We start from the raw sequence: 8,056 nt of genomic DNA, 5'->3' as shown, positions 1-8,056 counted from the left end.
GGCTACACAGTAGTGTTCTGGCCAAGGTGAGCCAGAGGCCTTCATCCTCCCTAAGACTCCACAGATAGCACAAGTGGAGCCCCCAGTTCCTGGATGCAGGTCCAGAAACCAGGTAAGGCCAAGGTGTCCACTCTACCCAATTATGTTTGGAAATCAAACCCTCACAAGACAGGATGGCACCCTATCCCAGGATAGGGAGTGTGAGCTCAGCATCATTGCCCTGCCAACCACATACATGGAGCAAAGAGGCTCATCATTCTGGATGGAGTGCTTAGGACACCAGGTTGGCCAGGGCAGGCCCAGCTCCCCACTGCCTGGCGTTAGCCCTGCTACCCGACACTCCCCTAAGGCACGAGGCTATGAGCTGTAAAGGAGAGATTCTCTGCAAGGAGCATTCCTCCTTGGCCAGTCCCAGTGCTGCTGTGCCACAGATGCCTTACAGCCCGGAATAGGCAAGGGTGCTGGCCAAGATCATCCATTTCCTGGCTCACGGGGGATGGAGACCGAGATGGGATGCTCTGGCCTTAGATCTCTGGTCTGAGGGTATGGACAGTGACCTCATATTGTAGTCCTTCCTCAGGGAAGACCTGAAGCCAGGCTTAGGGAAGAGGGCCAGGATGGCAGGGTACCCACGGTCTGCCCACCTGCCCCTCCCCCTTCCGGGGGGCTGCCTTCATCTGGGCCCCACTTCCCTGCTGGGAATGAGGGACCAGGGGAGGCCATGCTGCGGCTGTCACGGAAGAGACATTCCCCAGTCATTTGGAACTAAGTAACTCCAGATCCCAGCTTGCAGGCCTGGCTGCAGGACCCTCCTTGGGCCCCCCTCTCCCAGGACTGTGGCCACACAGACACATGGAAGGGGTGTGTGCAGCAGATGTGGGCCTGGGAGGCAGCCAGAAACCCCACAGGATCAGAGCCCGGCACAGTCAGCTTTGTTGGGGGGCTGCCTGGGTCTCCCCTAGCTCTGAGACACACCTTTGCCTAAGGGACTATGCCTGCCCCTGGGGGGCTCACAGCTGGAGCTTCCCTGCCTTTCAAGTCAAGGCAGAGTCTACCTTGAGTCTCTGGGGCTGTAGCTTGAGACACTGTCTACTCAGGCCAGCTCTTCCATAGAGGAGGAAACAGCACATGGGTACCCATCCCTGCCCTGTCCTCAGCTCCAGGGAGTGTGAGCAGAGACCCAAAGACCAAGGAAGAAAGCAGCTCCCGGTCCCTGATCAGAGTACAGAGAGGCCCTGGGTTGAGCCTCTCTCATTCAGTGAGACTGGTATATACCAGTCTCCATTCTGGGTGCTGGGGAAGCAGCAAACAGACAAAACAGTTCCTGCCCTCTTGATGCTGATAGTCTAGCAGGGGTAGGGAAACGGACAATAAATAACAAGCATAAAAAGAAGCAAAAGGGCTTCCCTGGTGGCGCAGTGGTTGAGAGTCCGCCTGCTGATGCAGGGGACACAGGTTCGTGCCTCGGTCCAGGAGGATCCCACATGCCGCGGAGCGGCTGGGCCCGTGAGCCATGGCCGCTGAGACTGCACGTCCGCCTGTGCTCCGCAACGGGAGAGGCTGCAACAGTGAGAGGCCCGCGTACCAAAAAAAAAAAAAAAAAGAAGCAAAAAATGTCGTATAGAAAGAGAGGAAGGGAAGGGAAAGTCAAGAGTGCTGGGGTAGTGGTGGTAGATATTACTGAGAAGGTACTATCTGAGCAAAAACCAGAAGGAGGTGAGGGAGAAGTCATAGAGATGCCTATGGGAAGGGCATCCAGGCAAAGGGAACAGTCATTTCACGGGCCCTGAGGCTGAAGTGCCTCATGTGGGAGGAAGAGGGAGGAGGCTGTGGCCAAGAACAGGAGGACATGAGTCAGAGATGGGAGCAGGCTGGGGAGACAGCCACTGCAGGGACTTGGCTTTGACTCTCAATGAAGTCGGAGCCACTGAGAACTTTGGACAAGAAAGAGACATGGGGCTTCCCTGGTGGGGCAGTGGTTAAGAATCCGCCTGCCAATGCAGGGGACATGGGTTCGATCCCTGGTCCGGGAAGATCCCACACACCACGGAGTAACTAAGCCCGTGCACCGCAACTACTGAGCCTGCGCTCTAGAGCCCACGAGCCACAACTACTGAGCCTGGGCGCTGCAACTACTGAAGCCGGCGCGCCTAGAGCCTGTGCCCCACAGCAAGAGAAGCCACTGCACTGAGAAGTCCGCGCACCGCAACGAACAGTAGCCCCCGCTCGCTGCAACTAGAGAAAGCCTGTGCGCAGCAAGACCCAATGCAGACAAAAATAAATGATAATAAATAAAAATAAATATTTTTAAAAATCTTATATAAGAAAGAGACATGCCCTGGCTTCCATCTTAACAGGGTCCCTCTGGATCCTGGCTGGCTAGCAGGAGGCAAGAGCAGAAGCTGGGAGCCCAGTAAGGAGTCTCCCATACTTGTCAGGTGAGAGATGAGGTTGGCTGTGGAGGTGGAAGCTGCAGAGGCAGTGGCTGCAGAGCTGGTAGCCAGGGAGAAGGTAGGAAGTTGTCACCTGATATTTTGCATATTTTGAAGGTGAAGTTGAAAGTATTTACTGATGGCTTAGATGTAGATGTGTGAGAGAGTCCAGGCTTATTCAAAGACGTTTTGGCCCGAGCAGCTGGAAGGATGGGGCTGTCCCAACTGAGTTGAGCAAAGCCAAAGAGTGGCTGGTGGTCCTCCCAGGTGGGATCCAGATCCAAGGTCTTTTCAGCCAAGCTCCACATCCCCCACCCCTAGCCAGTGGCTGGGGCTGCCCAACCATAAATGACCCAGGGCCCAGGCACCCAGAAAAAAGATCTGTACCATGGGGGCAGAGGAAATGCAAACTCCCCATCCCAATTCTTAGTAAGGAGGCCTCTCCGGAGCAGATAAGGTTTGAGCTCTAGGCCCAAGACCTGGGCTCCCCAGCAGGGGCAGGACAGGCCCAAGTGAGTGAGGGCTGGCTGTCTGGCCTCTGTCTAAACAGGATATGCTCAGGCTGGCTGACGGTCATGGGTCACTTGGCAGCCAGCCAAGCTTGGGCCCACCCGACCCCCACCTCCCTCAACATATACAAACACACACACACACACACACACACAGTAATACAAATATGGGATGAGGGAGTATGTGGCAACTCAGAGCCCATGGCTCCCTCTCTTATTCAGTCTGAATGCTCACGAGAAGCAGTTGCTGATGGGTCTACGTGGGACCCAGCCAGGAGAACGCAGAGAGGCCTGGGTCTGTTAATGTCTGGATGGGGATGCAGGACCCGCAGGGGCCCAAGGACGCTCCTGACCCAGCCATTAGGATTGGCTTTCTGGGAGGTAATATCTTCCTAGAAGCCTGCAGAATCTAGAAGGAAATAGGAAAGGCATTCCAGGCACAGGGGAACAGCATGTGCAAAGACCCAGAGATGAAAGAGAGGGCAGAGCTCCTCAAAGAGGCTTGGGATGCCTGCAGGGCTCTGGTGTGGAAAGGGAGGATGAAGCAGCCTCAAGAAGGGACACCGGCCCTTTGTGCAGAAAGGGACAGTGTTTGGGGTTGGAGGAGGTGGCCGAGGGCTCTGGGCTAGAGGAAACACAGGGTTTACACTGGCACTGAAGTCGGGAAGAGCATTCCCGGTAGAGGGGACAACAGCAGAAAAGGCCTAGAGGCAGCTTTGGGGAGCAGCCAGGGAGGCGGGTCATTCCAGCTTTTGATGGGCTCAGAGCCAGCTCCTGGGGCAGGCTGGGCAGGGGAAGGTTGAGCTGAACCCCATCCTGCACCCTGGCCGTGGGTGACTCCTCACGGCCCGCCCCTTCCTGGTATGGCCGAGCACCTCCGTGCGCCCCCTCCCGGGCCCCCTTTCCGACACCCCCTCTGTGGGATTCAGTTCCGGATGGGTGGGGGCTGGGCCAGAAAGCAGGCAGCGCCTGGGGCAGAGGAGATGAGAAAACCAGAAAGCGAGGAAATCTGAGCCAGCAGCGCTGGGGCTGGGCGGGCCGAGGCTTGCTTAGCCTGCTAGGCCCGGGAAACAGGTTCCCCAGAGACCGGGCCAGAGGAGAGAGTGCTGTTTTAGTCGCCACCTTCATCAAGGGGGCATGGCCAGTCCCTGAGCCCAGGTCTTCCTCATTCAGCCTTCCAGATGCAGAGGCCAGGAGGGCAGGTTTTCTCTCAAGGTTACCCAGTACAGCGGCTGCCCTGTCCCCACAGGGGAGGCCAGATAGAGACAAATAGTGTAGACAGACAGAGGATCGACAGGCAGCAGGAGGCCCAGGGCTGCACTTCAGTCCCCAGCAGCACAGGCCGGAAGAGCCAGAAGGAAGTGAAACAGGCATGAACACTGCCAGAAACAAAGTCTGGGCCAGGTGGAAGGGCTGGAGGTGTTTGGGGGAGAAGACCTTCAAAGCTCTCCTGCCCACCGCAGCACCATCACCCAGGGCGGGGGCTGGGACAAAGGGGGCCAGTTCCTTCCCAGGTGTAACCCCCATTGTTGGGCTTTGTGGCACCTCAGAAGCTCTGGGAAGCTGAGCCATGAGCCCAAGGCTACACAGCCAGGATATCACCCCAAGGGCCTATCCCCATGTGGGAAGAGAGAGGGGGCTGCTCCAGGGGCTGGGTCAGTGGGGGAACCTGACCTGGCGTAACCATCTCTGAACTCCCTACCACCTTGTGTGTCCAGGCTGGTACTAGGGTGGGCCACGGGGGAGCTGGAAAAGAAGAATGCGTGGGGTCCAAGTGTCTGTAGAGGAGGGAGGGATGGAGGCCAGGCAGGTGTTAGCCTGGCCTGGTCTCCGTTCAGGCAACGCCACAGGGCATCCTGGGTGGTTCTCAGGTGGAGCTAGCACAGCAGAGTGGCTTTTAGCGGGGAAGACTGAAGGACTCTGGGTGGCAGGGAGAGTGTCGGGCGGGGGCAGCCAGTCCAGAGGAGCCAGGTAGTAGGCATGGAGTTGGCTCCTGTGCTCCTGTGCTCTTGGCTCACGTGCCCTCTTGGATCTGGTATTGCAGGGATTTGCCCTCTTATTCATTCAGTAAAGATTTATTGAACTCCCTAATGGCTCTAGCACTCATTGCCAGCCCCCCAGCACCGGTCTGAGTTGCAGGCCCTTGGCTTCATGTGGGCCCTGTGGCCTGGCCCTTCCCTCCTGGAGCCTTCCCATAGCTCCTGAAAATGCCACCTTTCCCACACCACAGGCTGGTGCTTATAGGCCTCACCCCACTTCTCCCAGTCTCCTCTTCCTCATCTGTACAATGGGGACAGCAGGACTTGCTTCTCAATGGGATTGTGAAGTGCTGGGGAGGGGGCAAAAGACCATAAACGCTGCTGGCATGCAGGGCCTCCCAACCCCGCATCAGGGGCTGGTTTCATGGGGTCTTTGGACCCCTGCAATTGAAGGCAAAATCACAGGATGCTCTACAGTATTCCTCCCAATGATACATATTATGTATAAAATGACAAATAGTGTTACAAAATGCTCATCCCAGCATGACACACACAGGGCAAGGGTGCAGTGTGGATTCACTGTGGCAATAATAAAATTATTTTGATTTTTATTGATTACTCAGCCTTCTCACACTGATTAGAAGAGAAGTGGCATCACTCCACTGTGTGTAGCCAAGCCCAGCTCTAGCTCTCCTCCCTCTCCTTGTCCCCTTCCTCCCACCCCCCTGCCACCAAAGAACTCTGTGTGCTGGGCCTAATCTGTGTGTCTGAGAGGTGCTCCATGGACAAATCAATTGAGTCTCTTTCCTTCCTAACCCAGAACGCTGGAGTTGTCTTTGGCAAGTCCTCACAGTTCTGCTTTAGTGAGCAGGATAATGATCATGCTGGTGGTGGTGACAGAGGAGGCCAGGCTCTGAGGAAGCCAGGGAGTTTGTGGGGTTGTGTTGGAATTGATGGCTTTGGAAACCACAGTAATGGTGTCATATGCTGCACTGGTAATGGTGGTGCAGTGGTGGTGACCTCAGGGGTGACCCTGGTACAGAGGAGTGGGGATGAGGAGGAATGACTGACAGAGTGATTTTATTTTTATTTTTTCAATTTTTTGGCAGCGTTGGGTCTTCATTGTTGCGCGTGGGCTTTCTCTAGGGGTAGCAAGCTGGGGCTACTCTTCATTGTGGTGCATGGGCTTCTCATTGTGGTGGCTTCACTTGTTGTGGAGCACAGGCTCCAGGTGCATGGGCTACAGTAGTTGCAGCACGCGGGCTCAGTAGTTGTGGCTCACGGGCTCTAGAGCGCAGGCTCAGTGGTTGTGGCGCACGAGCTTATTTGCTCCGTGGCACATGGGATCTTCCCAGACCAAGGATCGAACCCGTGTCTCCTGCATTGGCAGGCGGATTCTTAGCCACTGCACCACCAGGGAAGTCCCAACACAGTGTTTTTTGTTTTTTGCGGTACACGGGCCTCTCACTGCCGTGGCCTCTCCCATTGCAGAGCACAGACTCCGGACGCGCAGGCCCAGCGGCCATGGCTCACGGGCCCAGCTGCTCGGCAGCATGTGGGATCCTCCCGGACCGGGGCACGAACCCATGTCCCCCGCATCGGCAGGCGGACTCCCAGCCACTGCGCCACCAGGGAAACCCGATACAGTGTTTTTAAATGAGACATGACAACGAGAGACGTGCAGGCACTGTCACTGCAGCCACCATTACTGCAGGCTGCAACCAAAAAAAAAAGCAAAGGGACTTCCCTGGTGGTCCAGTGGCTAAGACTCTGCATTCCCAATGCAGGGGGCCCAGGTTCAATCCCTGGTCAGTGAACTAAGATCCCGCATGCCACATGGTGCGGCAAAAAAACAAAAAAACCCTGCAGGCTGGTGTTTCCTTAGATCCAGTGGCCAGCCTCTGCTTGGAGCATGTGCGCCAGCACTCCAAGTCCAAGTCCGGGTCAGGAGACCCTCAGCAGGATCCCTAACATCCCACCCCAACCTACATTTGCAGTCAACCAGCCAATAGGTCAGAGTGAGAGATGTCTTGGGGGATGTCTTGTTAGCCAGGAAGAGAAGAGGGAGAAGGAAGAGAGAGGAGAGGGGGAACAAGGGAGGAAGAGAGAAAGGAGGAGTGTAGAGGAAGAGGAGGAGAGGAGGAGAAAGGAGAGAAGGAGGAAGCAGACAAGGAAAAATAGGGGGAGAGGAAAGAGGGGGAAGAGAAGGGGAGGGCAGAGGAGGAGAGAGGAAAGAATAGAAAGGAGAGAGGAGGAAGGGGAGGGAATAGAAGAGGGAGGAGAAGGACAAAGAGGTCCTATGCCCACTGGGACCTTGGCAAAGTGCATGGGGCCAGGCTGAGGCTGTGGTCCTGGCTGGTGAGGCTACGGCCTTGGGAGTAGGGTTAGGTTGGGTGGAGGGTCCCGTCCTCGGATCAGTTGCAGGGCCCTCAGTTCATCAGGAGGCTATTTGAAAGCAAATGTCCCTTTTAGGAAGCCCTATCCGGCTTCTCTGGGGTATGGAACTGTAAGGGGGTGGGTCCGTGGGGCTACTGGCTTGAAATAGGACTGGCTGCTGAGGGCGTCTCAGGGAGCTCTACAGCGGTTGAACGGAGCTGTAAGGCTGACCTGGCTTGGGCTGGAGGCGGCGGGCAGGTCCCGCCGTGCCAGCCGTCCCAGGGGCTGCACTGCCACCTGCTGAGCGGCCCGGGCAGTCCCGGGCCCTGAGCTGCGGGTCTCACGCTGGGCCAGGCATGGCGGGCAGCGGGTGGGAAGGAGGGACACGGCAGGGGGTGCGCAGGTGAGCGTAGGCTCGTTGCTCCCGGGCGCGCCTGCCCTTCCCGCCAGGGAGTTGAGTGCTCGGGTAAACACCAGGCGCGGTGTGCGCGGTGTATCCACGGATAGACAAAGCCAGGGCGGGGCGGGGGCGCCGCCTGCGAAGCCAGGGCGGGGGCGCGAGGTGCCGATTAGCCTCCCTGGGCGCAGGCTGCCCCACCGCCTGGGAGCGTCGAGCCCAGCCCGCGGACAGGTGGGGAGGGGGCGGGAGGTGCCCACCCGGGGGGAGGCGGCCCCGAGCGCCCCTGAGCCTTCCCATGGCCCGGGATGGGGCCCGGGGCCTCGACTGCTGACGCGCCCGAAGCCCGCAGAACCCGTTAAG

This window comes from Neophocaena asiaeorientalis, unplaced genomic scaffold (genome assembly GCF_003031525.2).
Source record: "Neophocaena asiaeorientalis asiaeorientalis breed wild unplaced genomic scaffold, Neophocaena_asiaeorientalis_V1.1 scaffold680, whole genome shotgun sequence".
In the NCBI taxonomy this organism is placed as follows: Eukaryota; Metazoa; Chordata; class Mammalia; order Artiodactyla; family Phocoenidae; genus Neophocaena; species Neophocaena asiaeorientalis.
This window is presented reverse-complemented; position numbering follows the sequence as displayed.